Below are 21,928 nucleotides of genomic sequence, written 5' to 3' on the forward strand. Positions count from 1 at the left end.
GAATCCTTTGCAAACCTCAAAATTTGGCTAAAAAAACACATGTTCCTCACATTTCTGTGGCAGAAAGTTCTGGAATCTGAGAGGAGCCACAAATTTCCTTCCACCCAGCGTTCCCCCAAGTCTCCCGATAAAAATGATACCTCACTTGTGTGGGTAGGCCTAGCGCCCGTGACAGGAAATGCCCCAAAGCGCAACGTGGACACATCCAATTTTTTGAAAGAAAACAGAGGTGTTTTTTGCAAAGTGCCTACCTGTAGATTTTTGCCTCTAGCTGAGCCAGCACCTAGGGAAACCTACCAAACCTGTGCATTTCTGAAAACTCGAGACCTAGGGGAATCCAAGATGGGGCTACTTGTGGGGCTCTGACCAGGTTCTGTTACCCAGAATCCTTTGCAAACCTGAAAATTTGGCTAACAAAACACATGTTCCTCACATTTCTGTGGCAGAAAGTTCTGGAATCTGAGAGGAGCCACAAATTTCCTTCCACCCAGCGTTCCCCCAAGTCTCCCGATAAAAATAATACCTCACTTGTGTGGGTAGGCCTAGCACCCGTGACAGGAAATGCCCCAAAGTGCAAAGTGGACACATCCAATTTTTTTTAAAGAAAACCGAGGTGTTTTTTGCAAAGTGCCTGCCTGTAGATTTTGGCCTCTAGCTCAGCCAGCACCTAGGGAAACCTACCGAACCTGTGCATTTCTGAAAACTAGAGACCTAGGGGAATCCAAGATCGGGTGACTTGTGGGGCTCGGACCAGGTTCTGTTACCCAGAATCCTTTGCAAACCTCAAAATTTGGCTAAAAAAATACATGTTCCTCACATTTCTGTGGCAGAAAGATCTGGAATCTGAATGGAGCCACAAATTTCCTTCCACCCAGCGTTCCCCCAAGTCTCCTGATAAAAATGATACCTCACTTGTGTGGGTAGGCTTAGCGCCCGCAACAGGTAATGCCCCAAAGCGCAAAGTGGACACATCCAATCTTTTAAAAGAAAACAGAGGTGTTTTTTGCAAAGTGCCTACCTGTAGATTTTGGCCACTAGCTCAGCCAGCACCTAGGGAAACCTACCAAACCGGTGCATTTCTGAAAACTAGAGACCCAGGGGAATCTAAGATGGGGTGACTTGTGGGGCTCGGACCAGGTTCTGTTACCCAGAATCCTTTGCTAACCTCAAAATTTGGCTAAAAAACACATGTTCCTCACATTTCTGAGGCAGAAACATCTGGAATCTGAGAGGAGCCACAAATTTCCTACCACCCAGCGTTCCCCCAAGTCTCCCGATAAAAATGATACCTCACTTTTGTGGGTAGGCCTAGCGCCCGCGACAGGAAATGCCCCAAAGCGCAACGTGGACACATCCCATTTTTTTAAAGAAAACAGAGGTGTTTTTTGCATGGTGCCTACCTGTAGATTTTGGCCACTAGCTCAGCCAGCACCTAGGGAAACCTACCAAACCTGTGCATTTCTGAAAACTAGAGACCTAGGGGAATCTAAGATGGGGGGACTTGTGGGTCTCGGACCAGGTTCTGTTACCCAGAATCCTTTGCAAACCTCAAAATTTGGTTAAAAAAACACATATTCCTCACATTTCTGTGGCAGAAAGTTCTGGAATCTGAGAGAAGCCACAAATTTCCTTCCACCCAGCGTTCCCCCAAGTCTCCCGATAAAAATGATACCTCACTTGTGTGGGTAGGCCTAGCGCCCGTGACAGGAAATGCCCCAAAGCGCAACGTGGACACATCCAATTTTTTTTAAGAAAACAGAGGTGTTTTTTGCAAAGTGCATACCTGTAGATTTTGGCCAGTAGCTCATCCGGCACCTAGGGAAACCTACCGAACCTGTGCATTTCTGAAAACTAGAGACCTAGGGGAATCCAAGATCGGGTGACTTGTGGGGCTCGGACCAGGTTCTGTTACCCAGAATCCTTTGCAAACCTCAAAATTTGGCTAAAAAAACACATATTCCTCACATTTCTGTGGCAGAAAGTTCTGGAATCTGAGAGAAGCCACAAATTTCCTTCCACCCAGCGTTCCCCCAAGTCTCCCGATAAAAATGATACCTTACTTGTGTGGGTAGGCCTAGCGCCCGCGACAGGAAATGCCCCAAAGCGCAACGTGGACTCATCCAATTTTTTTAAAGAAAACAGAGGGGCTTTTTGCATGGTGCCTACCTGTAGATTTTGGCTACTAGCTCAGCCGGCACCTAGGGAAACCTACCAAACCTGTGCATTTCTGAAAACTAGAGACCTAGGGGAATCCAAGATGGGGTGACTTGTGGGGCTCGGACCAGGTTCTGTTACCCAGAATCCTTTGCAAACCTCAAAATTTGGCTACAAAAACACATGTTCCTCACATTTCTGTGGCAGAAAGTTCTGGAATCTGAGAGGAACCACAAATTTCCTTCCACCCAGCGTTCCCCCAAGTCTCCCGATAAAAATGATACCTCACTTGTGTGGGTAGGCCTAGCGCCCGCGACAGGAAATGCCCCAAAGCGCAACGTGGACACATCCAATTTTTTGAAAGAAAACAGAGGTGTTATTTGCAAAGTGCCTACCTGTAGATTTTGGCCTCTAGCTCAGCCGGCACCTAGGGAAACTTACCAAACTTGTGCATTTCTGAAAACTAGAGACCTAGGGGAATCCAAGATGGGGTGACTTGTGGGGCTCGGACCAGGTTCTGTTACCCAGAATCCTTTGCAAACCTCAAAATTTTGCTAAAAAAACACGTGTTCCTCACATTTCTGTGGCAGAAAGATTTGGAATCTGAGAGGAGCCAAAATGTCCTTCCACCCAGCGTTCCCCCAAGTCTCCCGATAAAAATGATACCTCACTTGTATGGGTAGGCTTAGCGCCCGCGACAGGAAATGCCCCAAAGCGCAACGTGGACACATCCAATTTTTTAAAAGAAAACAAAGGTGTTTTTTGCAAAGTGCCTACCTGTAGATTTTGGCCACTAGCTCAGCCAGCACCTAGGGAAACCTACCAAACCTGTGCATTTCTGAAAACTAGAGACCTAGGGGAATCTAAGATGGGGTGACTTGTGGGGCTCGGACCAGGTTCTATTACCCAGAATCCTTTGCAAACCTCAAAATTTGGCTAAAAAAACACATGTTCCTCACATTTCTGTGGCAGAAACATCTGGAATCTGAGAGGAGCCACAAATTTTCTTCCACCCAGCGTTCCCCCAAGTCTCCCGATAAAAATGATACCTCACTTGTGTGGGTAGCCCTAGCGCCCACGACAGGAAATGCCCCAAAGCGCAACGTGGACACATCCAATTTTTTTAAAGAAAACAGAGGTGTTTTTTGCATGGTGCCTACCTATAGATTTTGGTCACTATCTCAGCCGGCACCTAGGGAAACCTACCAAACCTGTGCATTTCTGAAAACTCGAGACCTAGGGGAATCCAAGATGGGGTGACTTGTGGGGCTCGGACCAGGTTCTGTTACCCAGAATCCTTTGCAAACCTCAAAATTTGGCTAAAAAAACACATGTTCCTCACATTTCTGTGGCAGAAAGTTCTGGAATCTGAGAGGAGCCAAAATGTCCTTCCACCCAGCGTTCCCCCAAGTCTCCCGATAAAAATGATACCTCACTTGTGTGAGTAGGCCTAGCGCCCGCGACAGGAAATGCCCCAAAGCGCAACGTGGACACATCCAATTTTTTTTAAGAAAACAGAGGTGTTTTTTGCAAAGTGCCTACCTGTAGATTTTGGCCACTAGCTCAGCCGGCACCTAGGGAAACCTACCAAACCTGTGCATTTCTGAAAACTAGAGACCTAGGGGAATCCAAGATGGGGTGACTTGTGGGGCTCAGAACAGGTTCTGTTACCCAGAATCCTTTGCAAACCTCAAAATTTGGCTACAAAAACACATGTTCCTCACATTTCTGTGGCAGAAAGTTCTGGAATCTGAGAGGAGCCACAAATTTCCTTCCACCCAGCGTTCCCCCAAGTCTCCCGATAAAAATGATACCTCACTTGTGTGGGTAGGGCTAGCGCCCGTGATAGGAAATGCCCCAAAGCGCAACGTGGACACATCCAATTTTTTTAAAGAAAACAGAGGTGTTTTTTGCATGGTGCCTACCTGTAGATTTTGGCCACTATCTCAGCCGGCACCTAGGGAAACCTACCAAACCTGTGCATTACTGAAAACTAGAGACCTAGGGGAATCCAAGATGGGGTGACTTGTGGGGCTCGGACCAGGTTCTGTTACCCAGAATCCTTTGCAAACCTCAAAATTTGGCTAAAAAAACACATGTTCCTCACATTTCTGTGGCAGAAAGTTCTGGAATCTGAGAGGAGCCACAATTTCCTTCCACCCAGCGTTCCCCCAAGTCTCCCGATAAAAATGATACCTCACTTGTGTGGGTAGGCCTAGCGCCCGCAACAGGAAATGCCCCAAAGCGCAACGTGGACACATCCAATTTTTTTTAAGAAAACAGAGGTGTTTTTTGCAAAGTGCCTACCTATAGATTTTGGCCACTAGCTCAGCCGGCACCTAGGGAAACCTACCAAACCTGTGCATTTCTGAAAACTAGAGACCTAGGGGAATCCAAGATGGGGTGACTTGTGGGGCTCAGAACAGGTTCTGTTACCCAGAATCCTTTGCAAACCTCAAAATTTGGCTACAAAAACACATGTTCCTCACATTTCTGTGGCAGAAAGTTCTGGAATCTGAGAGGAGCCACAAATTTCCTTCCACCCAGCGTTCCCCCAAGTCTCCCGATAAAAATGATACCTCACTTGTGTGGGTAGGCCTAGCGCCCGTGACAGGAAATGCCCCAAAGCGCAACGTGGACACATCCAATTTTTTGAAAGAAAACAGAGGTGTTTTTTGCAAAGTGCCTACCTGTAGATTTTTGCCCCTAGCTGAGCCAGCACCTAGGGAAACCTACCAAACCTGTGCATTTCTGAAAACTCGAGACCTAGGGGAATCCAAGATGGGGTTACTTGTGGGGCTCTGACCAGGTTCTGTTACCCAGAATCCTTTGCAAACCTCAAAATTTGGCTAACAAAACACATGTTCCTCACATTTCTGTGGCAGAAAGTTCTGGAATCTGAGAGGAGCCACAAATGTCCTTCCACCCAGCGTTCCCCCAAGTCTCCCGATAAAAATAATACCTCACTTGTGTGGGTAGGCCTAGCGCCCGTGACAGGAAATGCCCCAAAGTGCAACGTGGACACATCCAATTTTTTGAAAGAAAACCGATGTGTTTTTTGCAAAGTGCCTACCTGTAGATTTTGGCATCTAGCTCAGCCAGCACCTAGGGAAACCTACCAAACCTCTGCATTTCTGAAAACTCGAGACCTAGGGGAATCCAAGATGGGGTTACTTGTGGGGCTCGGAACAGGTTCTGTTACCCAGAATCCTTTGCAAACCTCAAAATTTGGCTAAAAAAATACATTTTCCTCACATTTCTGTGGTAGAAAGTTCTGGAATCTGAGAGGAGCCAAAAGTTTCCTTCCACCCAGCGTTCCCTCAAGTCTCCCGATAAAAATGATACCTCACTTGTGTGGGTAGGCCTGGCGCCCACGACAGGAAATACCCCAAAGCGCAACGTGGACACATCCAATTGTTTGAAAGAAAACAGAGGTGTTATTTGCAAAGTGCCTACCTGTAGATTTTGGCCTCTAGCTCAGCCGGCACCTAGGGAAACTTACCAAACCTGTGCATTTCTGAAAACTAGAGACCTAGGGGAATCCAAGATGGGGTGACTTGTGGGGCTCGGACCAGGTTCTGTTACCCAGAATCCTTTGCAAACCTCAAAATTTGGCTAAAAAAACACATATTCCTCTAATTTCTGTGGCAGAAAGTTCTGGAATCTGAGAGAAGCCACAAATTTTCTTCCTCCCAGCGTTCCCCCAAGTCTCCCGATAAAAATGATACCTAACTTGTGTGGGTAGGCCTAGCGCCCGCGACAGGAAATGCCCCAAAGCGCAACGTGGACACATCCAATTTTTTGAAAGAAAACAGAGGTGTTTTTTGCAAAGTGCCTACCTGTAGATTTTGGCCTCTAGCTCAGCCGGCACCTAGGGAAACCTACCAAACCTGTGCATTTCTGAAAACTAGAGACCTAGGGGAATCCAAGATGGGGTGACTTGTGGGGCTCAGAACAGGTTCTGTTACCCAGAATCCTTTGCAAACCTCAAAATTTGGCTAAAAAAACACATGTCCCTCACATTTCTGTGGTAGAAAGTTCTGGAATCTGAGAGGAGCCACAAATTTCTTCCCACCCAGCGTTTCCCCAAGTCTCCCGATAAAAATGATACCTCACTTGTGTGGGTAGGCCTAGCGCCCGCGACAGGAAATGCCCCAAAGCGCAACGTGGACACATCCAATTTTTTTTTAAAGATAACAGAGGTGTTTTTTGCAAAGTGCCTACCTCTAGATTTTGGCCTCTAGCTCAGCCGGCACCTAGTGAAACCTACCAAACCTGCGCATTTCTGAAAACTAGAGACCTAGGGGAATCCAAGATGGGGTGACTTGTGGGGTTCAGAACAGGCTCTGTTACCCAGAATCCTTTGGAAACCTCAAAATTTGGCTAAAAAAACACATGTTCCTCACATTTCTGTGGCAGAAAGTTCTGGAATCTGAGAGGAGCCACAAATTTCCTTCCACCCAGCGTTCCCCCAAGTCTCCCGATAAAAATGATACCTCACTTGTGTGGGTAGGCCTAGCGCCCGTGACAGGAAATGCCCCAAAGCGCAACGTGGACACATCCATTTTTTTGAAAGAAAACAGAGGTGTTTTTTGCAAAGTGCCTACCTGTAGATTTTGGCCTCTAGCTCAGCCAGCACCTAGGGAAACCTACCAAACCTGTGCATTTCTGAAAACTAGAGACCTAGGGGAATCCAAGATGGGGTTACTTGTGGGGCTCGGAACAGGTTCTGTTACCCAGAATCCTTTGCAAACCTCAAAATTTGGCTAAAAAAACACATGTTCCTCACATTTCTGTGGTAGAAAGTTCTGGAATCTGAGAGGAGCCACAAGTTTCCTTCCACCCAGCGTTCCCCCAAGTCTCCCGATAAAAATGATACCTCACTTGTGTGGGTAGGCCTAGCGCCCGCGACAGGAAATGCCCCAAAGCGCAACGTGGACACATCCCATTTTTTTAAAGAAAACAGAGGTGTTTTTTGGATGGTGCCTACCTGTAGATTTTGGCCACTAGCTCAGCCGGCACCTAGGGAAACCTACCAAACCTGTGCATTTCTGAAAACTAGAGACCTAGGGGAATCCAAGATGGGGTGACTTGTGGGGCTCGGACCAGGTTCTGTTACCCAGAATCCTTTGCAAACCTCAAAATTTGGCTAAAAAAACACATGTTCCTCACATTTCTGTGGCAGAAAGTTATGGAATCTGAGAGGAGCCACAATTTCCTTCCACCCAGCGTTCCCCCAAGTCTCCCGATAAAAATGATACCTCACTTGTGTGGGTAGGCCTAGCGCCGGCAACAGGAAATGCCCCAAAGCGCAACGTGGACACATCCAATTATTTTTAAGAAAACAGAGGTGTTTTTTGCAAAGTGCCTACCTGTAGATTTTGGCCACTAGCTCAGCCGGCACCTAGGGAAACCTACCAAACCTGTGCATTTCTGAAAACTAGAGACCTAGGGGAATCCAAGATGGGGTGACTTGTGGGGCTCTGACCAGGTTCTGTTACCCCGAATCCTTTGCAAACCTGAAAATTTGGCTAAAAAAACACATGTTCCTCACATTTCTGTGGCAGAAAGTTCTGGAATCTGAGAGGAGCCACAAATTTCCTTCCACCCAGCATTCCCCCAAGTCTCCCGATAAAAATAATACCTCACTTGTGTGGGTAGGCCTAGCGCCCGTGACAGGAAATGCCCCAAAGTGCAACGTCGACACATCCAATTTTTTTTAAAGAAAACCGAGGTGTTTTTTGCAAAGTGCCTGCCTGTAGATTTTGGCCTCTAGCTCAGCCAGCACCTAGGGAAACCTACCGAACCTGTGCATTTCTGAAAACTAGAGACCTAGGGGAATCCAAGATCGGGTGACTTGTGGGGCTCGGACCAGGTTCTGTTACCCAGAATCCTTTGCAAACCTCAAAATTTGGCTAAAAAAATACATGTTCCTCACATTTCTGTGGCAGAAAGATCTGGAATCTGAATGGAGCCACAAATTTCCTTCCACCCAGCGTTCCCCCAAGTCTCCCGATAAAAATGATACCTCACTTGTGTGGGTAGGCTTAGCGCCCGCAACAGGTAATGCCCCAAAGCGCAAAGTGGACACATCCAATCTTTTAAAAGAAAACAGAGGTGTTTTTTGCAAAGTGCCTACCTGTAGATTTTGGCCACTAGCTCAGCCAGCACCTAGGGAAACCTACCAAACCGGTGCATTTCTGAAAACTAGAGACCTAGGGGAATCTAAGATGGGGTGACTTGTGGGGCTCGGACCAGGTTCTGTTACCCAGAATCCTTTGCTAACCTCAAAATTTGGCTAAAAAAACACATGTTCCTCACATTTCTGAGGCAGAAACATCTGGAATCTGAGAGGAGCCACAAATTTCCTACCACCTAGCGTTCCCCCAACTCTCCCGATAAAAATGATACCTCACTTGTGTGGGTAGGCCTAGCGCCCGCGACAGGAAATGCCCCAAAGCGCAACGTGGACACATCCCATTTTTTTAAAGAAAACAGAGGTGTTTTTTGCATGGTGCCTACCTGTAGATTTTGGCCACTAGCTCAGCCGTCACCTAGGGAATCCTACCAAACCTGTGCATTTCTGAAACCTAGAGACCTAGGGGAATCCAAGATGGGGTGACTTGTGGGGCTCGGACCAGGTTCTGTTACCCAGAATCCTTTGCAAACCTCAAAATTTGGCTAAAAAAACACATGTTCCTCACATTTCTGTGGCAGAAAGTTCTGGAATCTGAGAGGAGCCACTATTTCCTTCCACCCAGCGTTCCCCCAAGTCTCCCGATAAAAATTATACCTCACTTGTGTGGGTAGGCCTAGCGCCGGCGACAGGAAATGCCCCAAAGCGCAACGTGGACACATCCAATTTTTTTTAAGAAAACAGAGGTGTTTTTTGCAAAGTGCCTACCTGTAGATTTTGGCCACTAGCTCAGCCGGCACCTAGGGAAACCTACCAAACCTGTGCATTTCTGAAAACTAGAGACCTAGGGGAATCCAAGATGGGGTGACTTGTGGGGCTCAGAACAGGTTCTGTTACCCAGAATCCTTTGCAAACCTCAAAATTTGGCTAAAAAAAAACATGTTCCTCACATTTCTGTGGCAGAAAGTTCTGGAATCTGAGAGGAGCCACAAATTTCCTTCCACCCAGCGTTCCCCCAAGTCTCCCGATAAAAATGATACCTCACTTGTGTGGGTAGGCCTAGCGCCCGTGACAGGAAATGCCCCAAAGCGCAACGTGGACACATCCAATTTTTTGAAAGAAAACAGAGGTGTTTTTTGCAAAGTGCCTACCTGTAGATTTTTGCCTCTAGCTGAGCCAGCACCTAGGGAAACCTACCAAACCTGTGCATTTCTGAAAACTCGAGACCTAGGGGAATCCAAGATGGGGCTACTTGTGGGGCTCTGACCAGGTTCTGTTACCCAGAATCCTTTGCAAACCTGAAAATTTGGCTAACAAAACACATGTTCCTCACATTTCTGTGGCAGAAAGTTCTGGAATCTGAGAGGAGCCACAAATTTCCTTCCACCCAGCATTCCCCCAAGTCTCCCGATAAAAATAATACCTCACTTGTGTGGGTAGGCCTAGCGCCCGTGACAGGAAATGCCCCAAAGTGCAAAGTGGACACATCCAATTTTTTTTAAAGAAAACCGAGGTGTTTTTTGCAAAGTGCCTGCCTGTAGATTTTGGCCTCTAGCTCAGCCAGCACCTAGGGAAACCTACCGAACCTGTGCATTTCTGAAAACTAGAGACCTAGGGGAATCCAAGATCGGGTGACTTGTGGGGCTCGGACCAGGTTCTGTTACCCAGAATCCTTTGCAAACCTCAAAATTTGGCTAAAAAAATACATGTTCCTCACATTTCTGTGGCAGAAAGATCTGGAATCTGAATGGAGCCACAAATTTCCTTCCACCTAGCGTTCCCCCAAGTCTCCCGATAAAAATGATACCTCACTTGTGTGGGTAGGCTTAGCGCCCGCAACAGGTAATGCCCCAAAGCGCAAAGTGGACACATCCAATCTTTTAAAAGAAAACAGAGGTGTTTTTTGCAAAGTGCCTACCTGTAGATTTTGGCCACTAGCTCAGCCAGCACCTAGGGAAACCTACCAAACCGGTGCATTTCTGAAAACTAGAGACCTAGGGGAATCTAAGATGGGGTGACTTGTGGGGCTCGGACCAGGTTCTGTTACCCAGAATCCTTTGCTAACCTCAAAATTTGGCTAAAAAACACATGTTCCTCACATTTCTGAGGCAGAAACATCTGGAATCTGAGAGGAGCCACAAATTTCCTACCACCCAGCGTTCCCCCAAGTCTCCCGATAAAAATGATACCTCACTTTTGTGGGTAGGCCTAGCGCCCGCGACAGGAAATGCCCCAAAGCGCAACGTGGACACATCCCATTTTTTTAAAGAAAACAGAGGTGTTTTTTGCATGGTGCCTACCTGTAGATTTTGGCCACTAGCTCAGCCAGCACCTAGGGAAACCTACCAAACCTGTGCATTTCTGAAAACTAGAGACCTAGGGGAATCTAAGATGGGGGGACTTGTGGGTCTCGGACCAGGTTCTGTTACCCAGAATCCTTTGCAAACCTCAAAATTTGGTTAAAAAAACACATATTCCTCACATTTCTGTGGCAGAAAGTTCTGGAATCTGAGAGAAGCCACAAATTTCCTTCCACCCAGCGTTCCCCCACGTCTCCCGATAAAAATGATACCTCACTTGAGTGGGTAGGCCTAGCGCCCGTGACAGGAAATGCCCCAAAGCGCAACGTGGACACATCCAATTTTTTTTAAGAAAACAGAGGTGTTTTTTGCAAAGTGCCTACCTGTAGATTTTGGCCAGTAGCTCATCCGGCACCTAGGGAAACCTACCGAACCTGTGCATTTCTGAAAACTAGAGACCTAGGGGAATCCAAGATCGGGTGACTTGTGGGGCTCGGACCAGGTTCTGTTACCCAGAATCCTTTGCAAACCTCAAAATTTGGCTAAAAAAACACATGTTCCTCACATTTCTGTGGCAGAAAGTTCTGGAATCTGAGAGAAGCCACAAATTTCCTTCCACCCAGCGTTCCCCCAAGTCTCCCGATAAAAATGATACCTCACTTGTGTAGGTAGGCCTAGCGCCCGCGACAGGAAATGCCCCAAAGCGCAACGTGGACTCATCCAATTTTTTTAAAGAAAACAGAGGGGCTTTTTGCATGGTGCCTACCTGTAGATTTTGGCTACTAGCTCAGCCGGCACCTAGGGAAACCTACCAAACCTGTGCATTTCTGAAAACTAGAGACCTAGGGGAATCCAAGATGGGGTGACTTGTGGGGCTCGGACCAGGTTCTGTTACCCAGAATCCTTTGCAAACCTCAAAATTTGGCTACAAAAACACATGTTCCTCACATTTCTGTGGCAGAAAGTTCTGGAATCTGAGAGGAACCACAAATTTCCTTCCACCCAGCGTTCCCCCAAGTCTCCCGATAAAAATGATACCTCACTTGTGTGGGTAGGCCTAGCGCCCGCGACAGGAAATGCCCCAAAGCGCAACGTGGACACATCCAATTTTTTGAAAGAAAACAGAGGTGTTATTTGCAAAGTGCCTACCTGTAGATTTTGGCCTCTAGCTCAGCCGGCACCTAGGGAAACTTACCAAACCTGTGCATTTCTGAAAACTAGAGACCTAGGGGAATCCAAGATGGGGTGACTTGTGGGGCTCGGACCAGGTTCTGTTACCCAGAATCCTTTGCAAACCTCAAAATTTTGCTAAAAAAACACGTGTTCCTCACATTTCTGTGGCAGAAAGATCTGGAATCTGAGAGGAGCCACAAATTTCCTTCCACCCAGCGTTCCCCCAAGTCTCCCGATAAAAATGATACCTCACTTGTATGGGTAGGCTTAGCGCCCGCGACAGGAAATGCCCCAAAGCGCAACGTGGACACATCCAATTTTTTAAAAGAAAACAGAGGTGTTTTTTGCAAAGTGCCTACCTGTAGATTTTGGCCACTAGCTCAGCCAGCACCTAGGGAAACCTACCAAACCTGTGCATTTCTGAAAACTAGAGACCTAGGGGAATCTAAGATGGGGTGACTTGTGGGGCTCGGACCAGGTTCTATTACCCAGAATCCTTTGCAAACCTCAAAATTTGGCTAAAAAAACACATGTTCCTCACATTTCTGTGGCAGAAACATCTGGAATCTGAGAGGAGCCACAAATTTCCTTCCACCCAGCGTTCCCCCAAGTCTCCCGATAAAAATGATACCTCACTTGTGTGGGTAGCCCTAGCGCCCACGACAGGAAATGCCCCAAAGCGCAACGTGGACACATCCAATTTTTTTAAAGAAAACAGAGGTGTTTTTTGCATGGTGCCTACCTATAGATTTTGGTCACTATCTCAGCCGGCACCTAGGGAAACCTACCAAACCTGTGCATTTCTGAAAACTCAAGACCTAGGGGAATCCAAGATGGGGTGACTTGTGGGGCTCGGACCAGGTTCTGTTACCCAGAATCCTTTGCAAACCTCAAAATTTGGCTAAAAAAACACATGTTCCTCACATTTCTGTGGCAGAAAGTTCTGGAATCTGAGAGGAGCAAAAATTTCCTTCCACCCAGCGTTTCCCCAAGTCTCCCGATAAAAATGATACCTCACTTGTGTGGGTAGGCCTAGCGCCCGCGACAGGAAATGCCCCAAAGCGCAACGTGGACACATCCAATTTTTTTTAAGAAAACAGAGGTGTTTTTTGCAAAGTGCCTACCTGTAGATTTTGGCCACTAGCTCAGCCGGCACCTAGGGAAACCTACCAAACCTGTGCATTTCTGAAAACTAGAGACCTAGGGGAATCCAAGATGGGGTGACTTGTGGGGCTCAGAACAGGTTCTGTTACCCAGAATCCTTTGCAAACCTCAAAATTTGGCTACAAAAACACATGTTCCTCACATTTCTGTGGCAGAAAGTTCTGGAATCTGAGAGGAGCCACAAATTTCCTTCCACCCAGCGTTCCCCCAAGTCTCCCGATAAAAATGATACCTCACTTGTGTGGGTAGGGCTAGCGCCCGTGATAGGAAATGCCCCAAAGCGCAACGTGGACACATCCAATTTTTTTAAAGAAAACAGAGGTGTTTTTTGCATGGTGCCTACCTGTAGATTTTGGCCACTATCTCAGCCGGCACCTAGGGAAACCTACCAAACCTGTGCATTACTGAAAACTAGAGACCTAGGGGAATCCAAGATGGGGTGACTTGTGGGGCTCGGACCAGGTTCTGTTACCCAGAATCCTTTGCAAACCTCAAAATTTGGCTAAAAAAACACATGTTCCTCACATTTCTGTGGCAGAAAGTTCTGGAATCTGAGAGGAGCCACAATTTCCTTCCACCCAGCGTTCCCCCAAGTCTCCCGATAAAAATGATACCTCACTTGTGTGGGTAGGCCTAGCGCCCGCAACAGGAAATGCCCCAAAGCGCAACGTGGACACATCCAATTTTTTTTAAGAAAACAGAGGTGTTTTTTGCAAAGTGCCTACCTGTAGATTTTGGCCACTAGCTCAGCCGGCACCTAGGGAAACCTACCAAACCTGTGCATTTCTGAAAACTAGAGACCTAGGGGAATCCAAGATGGGGTGACTTGTGGGGCTCAGAACAGGTTCTGTTACCCAGAATCCTTTGCAAACCTCAAAATTTGGCTAAAAAAACACATGTTCCTCACATTTCTGTGGCAGAAAGTTCTGGAATCTGAGAGGAGCCACAAATTTCCTTCCACCCAGCATTCCCCCAAGTCTCCCGATAAAAATGATACCTCACTTGTGTGGGTAGGCCTAGCGCCCGTGACAGGAAATGCCCCAAAGCGCAACGTGGACACATCCAATTTTTTGAAAGAAAACAGAGGTGTTTTTTGCAAAGTGCCTACCTGTAGATTTTTGCCCCTAGCTGAGCCAGCACCTAGGGAAACCTACCAAACCTGTGCATTTCTGAAAACTCGAGACCTAGGGGAATCCAAGATGGGGTTACTTGTGGGGCTCTGACCAGGTTCTGTTACCCAGAATCCTTTGCAAACCTCAAAATTTGGCTAACAAAACACATGTTCCTCACATTTCTGTGGCAGAAAGTTCTGGAATCTGAGAGGAGCCACAAATGTCCTTCCACCCAGCGTTCCCCCAAGTCTCCCGATAAAAATAATACCTCACTTGTGTGGGTAGGCCTAGCGCCCGTGACAGGAAATGCCCCAAAGTGCAACGTGGACACATCCAATTTTTTGAAAGAAAACCGATGTGTTTTTTGCAAAGTGCCTACCTGTAGATTTTGGCCACTAGCTCAGCCAGCACCCAGGGAAACCTACCAAACCTGTGCATTTCTGAAAACTAGAGACCTAGGGGAATCTAAGATGGGGGGACTTGTGGGTCTCGGACCAGGTTCTGTTACCCAGAATCCTTTGCAAACCTCAAAATTTGGCTAAAAAAACACATATTCCTCACATTTCTGTGGCAGAAAGTTCTGGAATCTGAGAGAAGCCACAAATTTCCTTCCACCCAGCGTTCCCCCAAGTCTCCCGATAAAAATGATACCTCACTTGTGTGGGTAGGCCTAGCGCCCGTGACAGGAAATGCCCCAAAGCGCAACGTGGACACATCCAATTTTTTTAAAGAAAACAGAGGTGTTTTTTGCAATGTGCCTACCTGTAGATTTTGGCCAGTAGCTCATCCGGCACCTAGGGAAACCTACCGAACCTGTGCATTTCTGAAAACTAGAGACCTGGGGGAATCCAAGATCGGGTGACTTGTGGGGCTCGGACCAGGTTCTGTTACCCAGAATCCTTTGCAAACCTCAAAATTTGGCTAAAAAAATACATGTTCCTCACATTTCTGTGGCAGAAAGATCTGGAATCTGAATGGAGCCACAAATTTCCTTCCACCCAGCGTTCCCCCAAGTCTCCCGATAAAAATGATACCTCACTTGTGTGGGTAGGCTTAGCGCCCGCAACAGGTAATGCCCCAAAGCGCAAAGTGGACACATCCAATCTTTTAAAAGAAAACAGAGGTGTTTTTTGCAAAGTGCCTACCTGTAGATTTTGGCCACTAGCTCAGCCAGCACCTAGGGAAACCTACCAAACCGGTGCATTTCTGAAAACTAGAGACCTAGGGGAATCTAAGATGGGGTGACTTGTGGGGCTCGGACCAGGTTCTGTTACCCAGAATCCTTTGCTAACCTCAAAATTTGGCTAAAAAAACACATGTTCCTCACATTTCTGAGGCAGAAACATCTGGAATCTGAGAGGAGCCACAAATTTCCTACCACCCAGCGTTCCCCCAAGTCTCCCGATAAAAATGATACCTCACTTGTGTGGGTAGGCCTAGCGCCCGCGACAGGAAATGCCCCAAAGCGCAACGTGGACACATCCCATTTTTTTAAAGAAAACAGAGGTGTTTTTTGCATGGTGCCTACCTGTAGATTTTGGCCACTAGCTCAGCCGGCACCTAGGGAATCCTACCAAACCTGTGCATTTCTGAAAGCTAGAGACCTAGGGGAATCCAAGATGGGGTGACTTGTGGGGCTCGGACCAGGTTCTGTTACCCAGAATCCTTTGCAAACCTCAAAATTTGGCTAAAAAAACACATGTTCCTCACATTTCTGTGGCAGAAAGTTCTGGAATCTGAGACCAGCCACAAATTTCCTTCCACCCAGCGTCCCCCCAAGTCTCCCGATAAAAATGATACCTAACTTGTGTGGGCAGGCCTAGCGCCCGCGACAGGAAATGCCCCAAAGCGCAACGTGGACACATCCAATTTTTTGAAAGAAAACAGAGGTGTTTTTTGCAAAGTGCCTACCTGTAGATTTTGGCCTCTAGCTCAGCCGGCACCTAGGGAAACCTACCAAACCTGTGCATTTTTGAAAACTAGAGACCTAGGGGAATCCAAGATGGGGTGACTTGTGGGGCTCGGAACAGGTTCTGTTACCCAGAATCCTTTGCAAACCTCAAAATTTGGCTAAAAAAACACATGTTCCTCACATTTCTGTGGCAGAAAGTTCTGGAATCTGAGACCAGCCACAAATTTCCTTCCACCCAGCGTCCCCCCAAGTCTCCCGATAAAAATGATACCTAACTTGTGTGGGTAGGCCTAGCGCCCGCGACAGGAAATGCCCCAAAGCGCAACGTGGACACATCCAATTTTTTGAAAGAAAACAGAGGTGTTTTTTGCAAAGTGCCTACCTGTAGATTTTGGCCTCTAGCTCAGCCGGCACCTAGGGAAACCTACCAAACCTGTGCAGTTCTGAAAACTAGAGACCTAGGGGAATCCAAGATGGGGTGACTTGTGGGGCTCAGAACAGGTTCTGTTACCCAGAATCCTTTGCAAACCTCAAAATTTGGCTAAAAAAACACATGTCCCTCACATTTCTGTGGTAGAAAGTACTGGAATCTGAGAGGAGCCATAAATTTCCTCCCACCCAGCGTTCCCCCAAGTCTCCCGATAAAAGTGATACCTCACTTGTGTGGGTAGGCCTAGCGCCCGCGACAGGAAATGCCCCAAAGCGCAACGTGGACACATCCAATTTTTTGAAAGAAAACAGAGGTGTTTTTTGCAAAGTGCCTACCTGTAGATTTTGGCCTCTAGCTCAGCCGGCACCTAGGGAAACCTACCAAACCTGTGCATTTTTGAAAACTAGAGACCTAGGGGAATCCAAGATGGGGTGACTTGTGGGGCTCGGAACAGGTTCTGTTACCCAGAATCCTTTGCAAACCTCAAAATTTGGCTAAAAAAACACATGTTCCTCACATTTCTGTGGCAGAAAGTTCTGGAATCTGAGACGAGCCACAAATTTCCTTCCACCCAGCGTTCCCCCAAGTCTCCTGATAAAAATGATACCTAACTTGTGTGGGTAGGCCTAGCGCCCGCGACAGGAAATGCCCCAAAGCGCAACGTGGACACATCCAATTTTTTGAAAGAAAACAGAGGTGTTTTTTGCAAAGTGCCTACCTCTAGATTTTGGCCTCTAGCTCAGCTGGCACCTAGGGAAAAATACCAAACCTGCGCATTTCTGAAAACTAGAGACCTAGGGGAATCCAAGATGGGGTGACTTGTGGGGCTCGGAACAGGTTCTGTTACCCAGAATCCTTTGCAAACCTCAAAATTTTGCTAAAAAAACACATATTCCTCACATTTCTGTGGCAGAAAGTTCTGGAATCTGAGAGGATCCACAAATTTCCTTCCACCCAGCGTTCCCCCAAGTCTCCCGATAAAAATGATACCTAACTTGTGTGGGTAGGCCTAGCGCCCGCGACAGGAAATGCCCCAAAGCGCAACGTGGACACATCCAATTTTTTGAAAGAAAACAGAGGTGTTTTTTGCAAAGTGCCTACCTGTAGATTTTGGCTTCTAGCTCAGCCGGCACCTAGGGAAACCTACCAAACCTGTGCATTTCTAAAAACTAGAGACCTAGGGGAATCCAAGATGGGGTGACTTGTGGGGCTCACAACAGGTTCTGTTACCCAGAATCCTTTGCAAACCTCAAAATTTGGCTAAAAAAACACATGTCCCTCACATTTCTGTGGTAGAAAGTTCTGGAATCTGAGAGGAGCCACAAATTTCCTCCCACCCAGCGTTTCCCCAAGTCTCCCGATAAAAATGATACCTCACTTGTGTGGGTAGGCCTAGCGCCCGCGACAGGAAATGCCCCAAAGCGCAACGTGGACACATCCAATTTTTTTTTAAAGATAACAGAGGTGTTTTTTGCAAAGTGCCTACCTCTAGATTTTGGCCTCTAGCTCAGCCGGCACCTAGTGAAACCTACCAAACCTGCGCATTTCTGAAAACTAGAGACCTAGGGGAATCCAAGATGGGGTGACTTGTGGGGTTCAGAACAGGCTCTGTTACCCAGAATCCTTTGGAAACCTCAAAATTTGGCTAAAAAAACACATGTTCCTCACATTTCTGTGGCAGAAAGTTCTGGAATCTGAGAGGAGCCACAAATTTCCTTCCACCCAGCGTTCCCCCAAGTCTCCCGATAAAAATGATACCTCACTTGTGTGGGTAGGCCTAGCGCCCGTGACAGGAAATGCCCCAAAGCGCAACGTGGACACATCCATTTTTTTGAAAGAAAACAGAGGTGTTTTTTGCAAAGTGCCTACCTGTAGATTTTGGCCTCTAGCTCAGCCAGCACCTAGGGAAACCTACCAAACCTGTGCATTTCTGAAAACTAGAGACCTAGGGGAATCCAAGATGGGGTTACTTGTGGAGCTCGGAACAGGTTCTGTTACCCAGAATCCTTTGCAAACCTCAAAATTTGGCTAAAAAAACACATGTTCCTCACATTTCTGTGGTAGAAAGTTCTGGAATCTGAGAGGAGCCACAAGTTTCCTTCCACCCAGCGTTCCCCCAAGTCTCCCGATAAAAATGATACCTCACTTGTGTGGGTAGGCCTAGCGCCCGCGACAGGAAATGCCCCAAAGCGCAACGTGGACACATCCCATTTTTTAAAAGAAAACAGAGGTGTTTTTTGGATGGTGCCTACCTGTAGATTTTGGCCACTAGCTCAGCCGGCACCTAGGGAAACCTACCAAACCTGTGCATTTCTGAAAACTAGAGACCTAGGGGAATCCAAGATGGGGTGACTTGTGGGGCTCGGACCAGGTTCTGTTACCCAGAATCCTTTGCAAACCTCAAAATTTGGCTAAAAAAACACATGTTCCTCACATTTCTGTGGCAGAAAGTTATGGAATCTGAGAGGAGCCATAATTTCCTTCCACCCAGCGTTCCCCCAAGTCTCCCGATAAAAATGATACCTCACTTGTGTGGGTAGGCCTAGCGCCGGCAACAGGAAATGCTCCAAAGCGCAACGTGGACACATCCAATTATTTTTAAGAAAACAGAGGTGTTTTTAGCAAAGTGCCTACCTGTAGATTTTGGCCACTAGCTCAGCCGGCGCCTAGGGAAACCTACCAAACCTGTGCATTTCTGAAAACTAGAGACCTAGGGGAATCCAAGATGGGGTGACTTGTGGGGCTCTGACCAGGTTCTGTTACCCCGAATCCTTTGCAAACCTGAAAATTTGGCTAAAAAAACACATGTTCCTCACATTTCTGTGGCAGAAAGTTCTGGAATCTGAGAGGAGCCACAAATTTCCTTCCACCCAGCGTTCCCCCAAGTCTCCCGATAAAAATAATACCTCACTTGTGTGGGTAGGCCTAGCGCCCGTGACAGGAAATGCCCCAAAGTGCAACGTGGACACATCCAATTTTTTTTAAAGAAAACCGAGGTGTTTTTTGCAAAGTGCCTGCCTGTAGATTTTGGCCTCTAGCTCAGCCAGCACCTAGGGAAACCTACCGAACCTGTGCATTTCTGAAAACTAGAGACCTAGGGGAATCCAAGATCGGGTGACTTGTGGGGCTCGGACCAGGTTCTGTTACCCAGAATCCTTTGCAAACCTCAAAATTTGGCTAAAAAAATACATGTTCCTCACATTTCTGTGGCAGAAAGATCTGGAATCTGAATGGAGCCACAAATTTCCTTCCACCCAGCGTTCCCCCAAGTCTCCCGATAAAAATGATACCTCACTTGTGTGGGTAGGCTTAGCGCCCGCAACAGGTAATGCCCCAAAGCGCAAAGTGGACACATCCAATCTTTTAAAAGAAAACAGAGGTGTTTTTTGCAAAGTGCCTACCTGTAGATTTTGGCCACTAGCTCAGCCAGCACCTAGGGAAACCTACCAAACCGGTGCATTTCTGAAAACTAGAGACCTAGGGGAATCTAAGATGGGGTGACTTGTGGGGCTCGGACCAGGTTCTGTTACCCAGAATCCTTTGCTAACCTCAAAATTTGGCTAAAAAAACACATGTTCCTCACATTTCTGAGGCAGAAACATCTGGAATCTGAGAGGAGCCACAAATTTCCTACCACCCAGCGTTCCCCCAAGTCTCCCGATAAAAATGATACCTCACTTGTGTGGGTAGGCCTAGCGCCCGCGACAGGAAATGCCCCAAAGCGCAACGTGGACACATCCCATTTTTTTAAAGAAAACAGAGGTGTTTTTTGCATGGTGCCTACCTGTAGATTTTGGCCACTAGCTCAGCCGGCACCTAGGGAAACCTACCAAACCTGTGCATTTCTGAAAACTAGAGACCTAGGGGAATCCAAGATGGGGTGACTTGTGGGGCTCAGAACAGGTTCTGTTACCCAGAATCCTTTGCAAACCTCAAAATTTGGCTAAAAAAACACATGTTCCTCACATTTCTGTGGCAGAAAGTTCTGGAATCTGAGAGGAGCCACAAATTTCCTTCCACCCAGCGTTCCCCCAAGTCTCCCGATAAAAATGATACCTCACTTGTGTGGGTAGGGCTAGCGCCCGTGATAGGAAATGCCCCAAAGCGCAACGTGGACACATCCAATTTTTTTAAAGAAAACAGAGGTGTTTTTTGCATGGTGCCTACCTGTAGATTTTGGCCACTATCTCAGCCGGCACCTAGGGAAACCTACCAAACCTGTGCATTACTGAAAACTAGAGACCTAGGGGAATCCAAGATGGGGTGACTTGTGGGGCTCGGACCAGGTTCTGTTACCCAGAATCCTTTGCAAACCTCAAAATTTGGCTAAAAAAACACATGTTCCTCACATTTCTGTGGCAGAAAGTTCTGGAATCTGAGAGGAGCCACAATTTCCTTCCACCCAGCGTTCCCCCAAGTCTCCCGATAAAAATGATACCTCACTTGTGTGGGTAGGCCTAGCGCCCGCAACAGGAAATGCCCCAAAGCGCAACGTGGACACATCCAATTTTTTTTAAGAAAACAGAGGTGTTTTTTGCAAAGTGCCTACCTGTAGATTTTGGCCACTAGCTCAGCCGGCACCTAGGGAAACCTACCAAACCTGTGCATTTCTGAAAACTAGAGACCTAGGGGATTCCAAGATGGGGTGACTTGTGGGGCTCAGAACAGGTTCTGTTACCCAGAATCCTTTGCAAACCTCAAAATTTGGCTAAAAAAACACATGTTCCTCACATTTCTGTGGCAGAAAGTTCTGGAATCTGAGAGGAGCCACAAATTTCCTTCCACCCAGCATTCCCCCAAGTCTCCCGATAAAAATGATACCTCACTTGTGTGGGTAGGCCTAGCGCCCGTGACAGGAAATGCCCCAAAGCGCAACGTGGACACATCCAATTTTTTGAAAGAAAACAGAGGTGTTTTTTGCAAAGTGCCTACCTGTAGATTTTTGCCCCTAGCTGAGCCAGCACCTAGGGAAACCTACCAAACCTGTGCATTTCTGAAAACTCGAGACCTAGGGGAATCCAAGATGGGGTTACTTGTGGGGCTCTGACCAGGTTCTGTTACCCAGAATCCTTTGCAAACCTCAAAATTTGGCTAACAAAACACATGTTCCTCACATTTCTGTGGCAGAAAGTTCTGGAATCTGAGAGGAGCCACAAATGTCCTTCCACCCAGCGTTCCCCCAAGTCTCCCGATAAAAATAATACCTCACTTGTGTGGGTAGGCCTAGCGCCCGTGACAGGAAATGCCCCAAAGTGCAACGTGGACACATCCAATTTTTTGAAAGAAAACCGATGTGTTTTTTGCAAAGTGCCTACCTGTAGATTTTGGCCACTAGCTCAGCCAGCACCTAGGGAAACCTACCAAACCTGTGCATTTCTGAAAACTAGAGACCTAGGGGAATCTAAGATGGGGGGACTTGTGGGTCTCGGACCAGGTTCTGTTACCCAGAATCCTTTGCAAACCTCAAAATTTGGCTAAAAAAACACATATTCCTCACATTTCTGTGGCAGAAAGTTCTGGAATCTGAGAGAAGCCACAAATTTCCTT

The sequence above is a fragment of the Pleurodeles waltl genome, chromosome 6 (assembly GCF_031143425.1).
Source record: "Pleurodeles waltl isolate 20211129_DDA chromosome 6, aPleWal1.hap1.20221129, whole genome shotgun sequence".
In the NCBI taxonomy this organism is placed as follows: Eukaryota; Metazoa; Chordata; class Amphibia; order Caudata; family Salamandridae; genus Pleurodeles; species Pleurodeles waltl.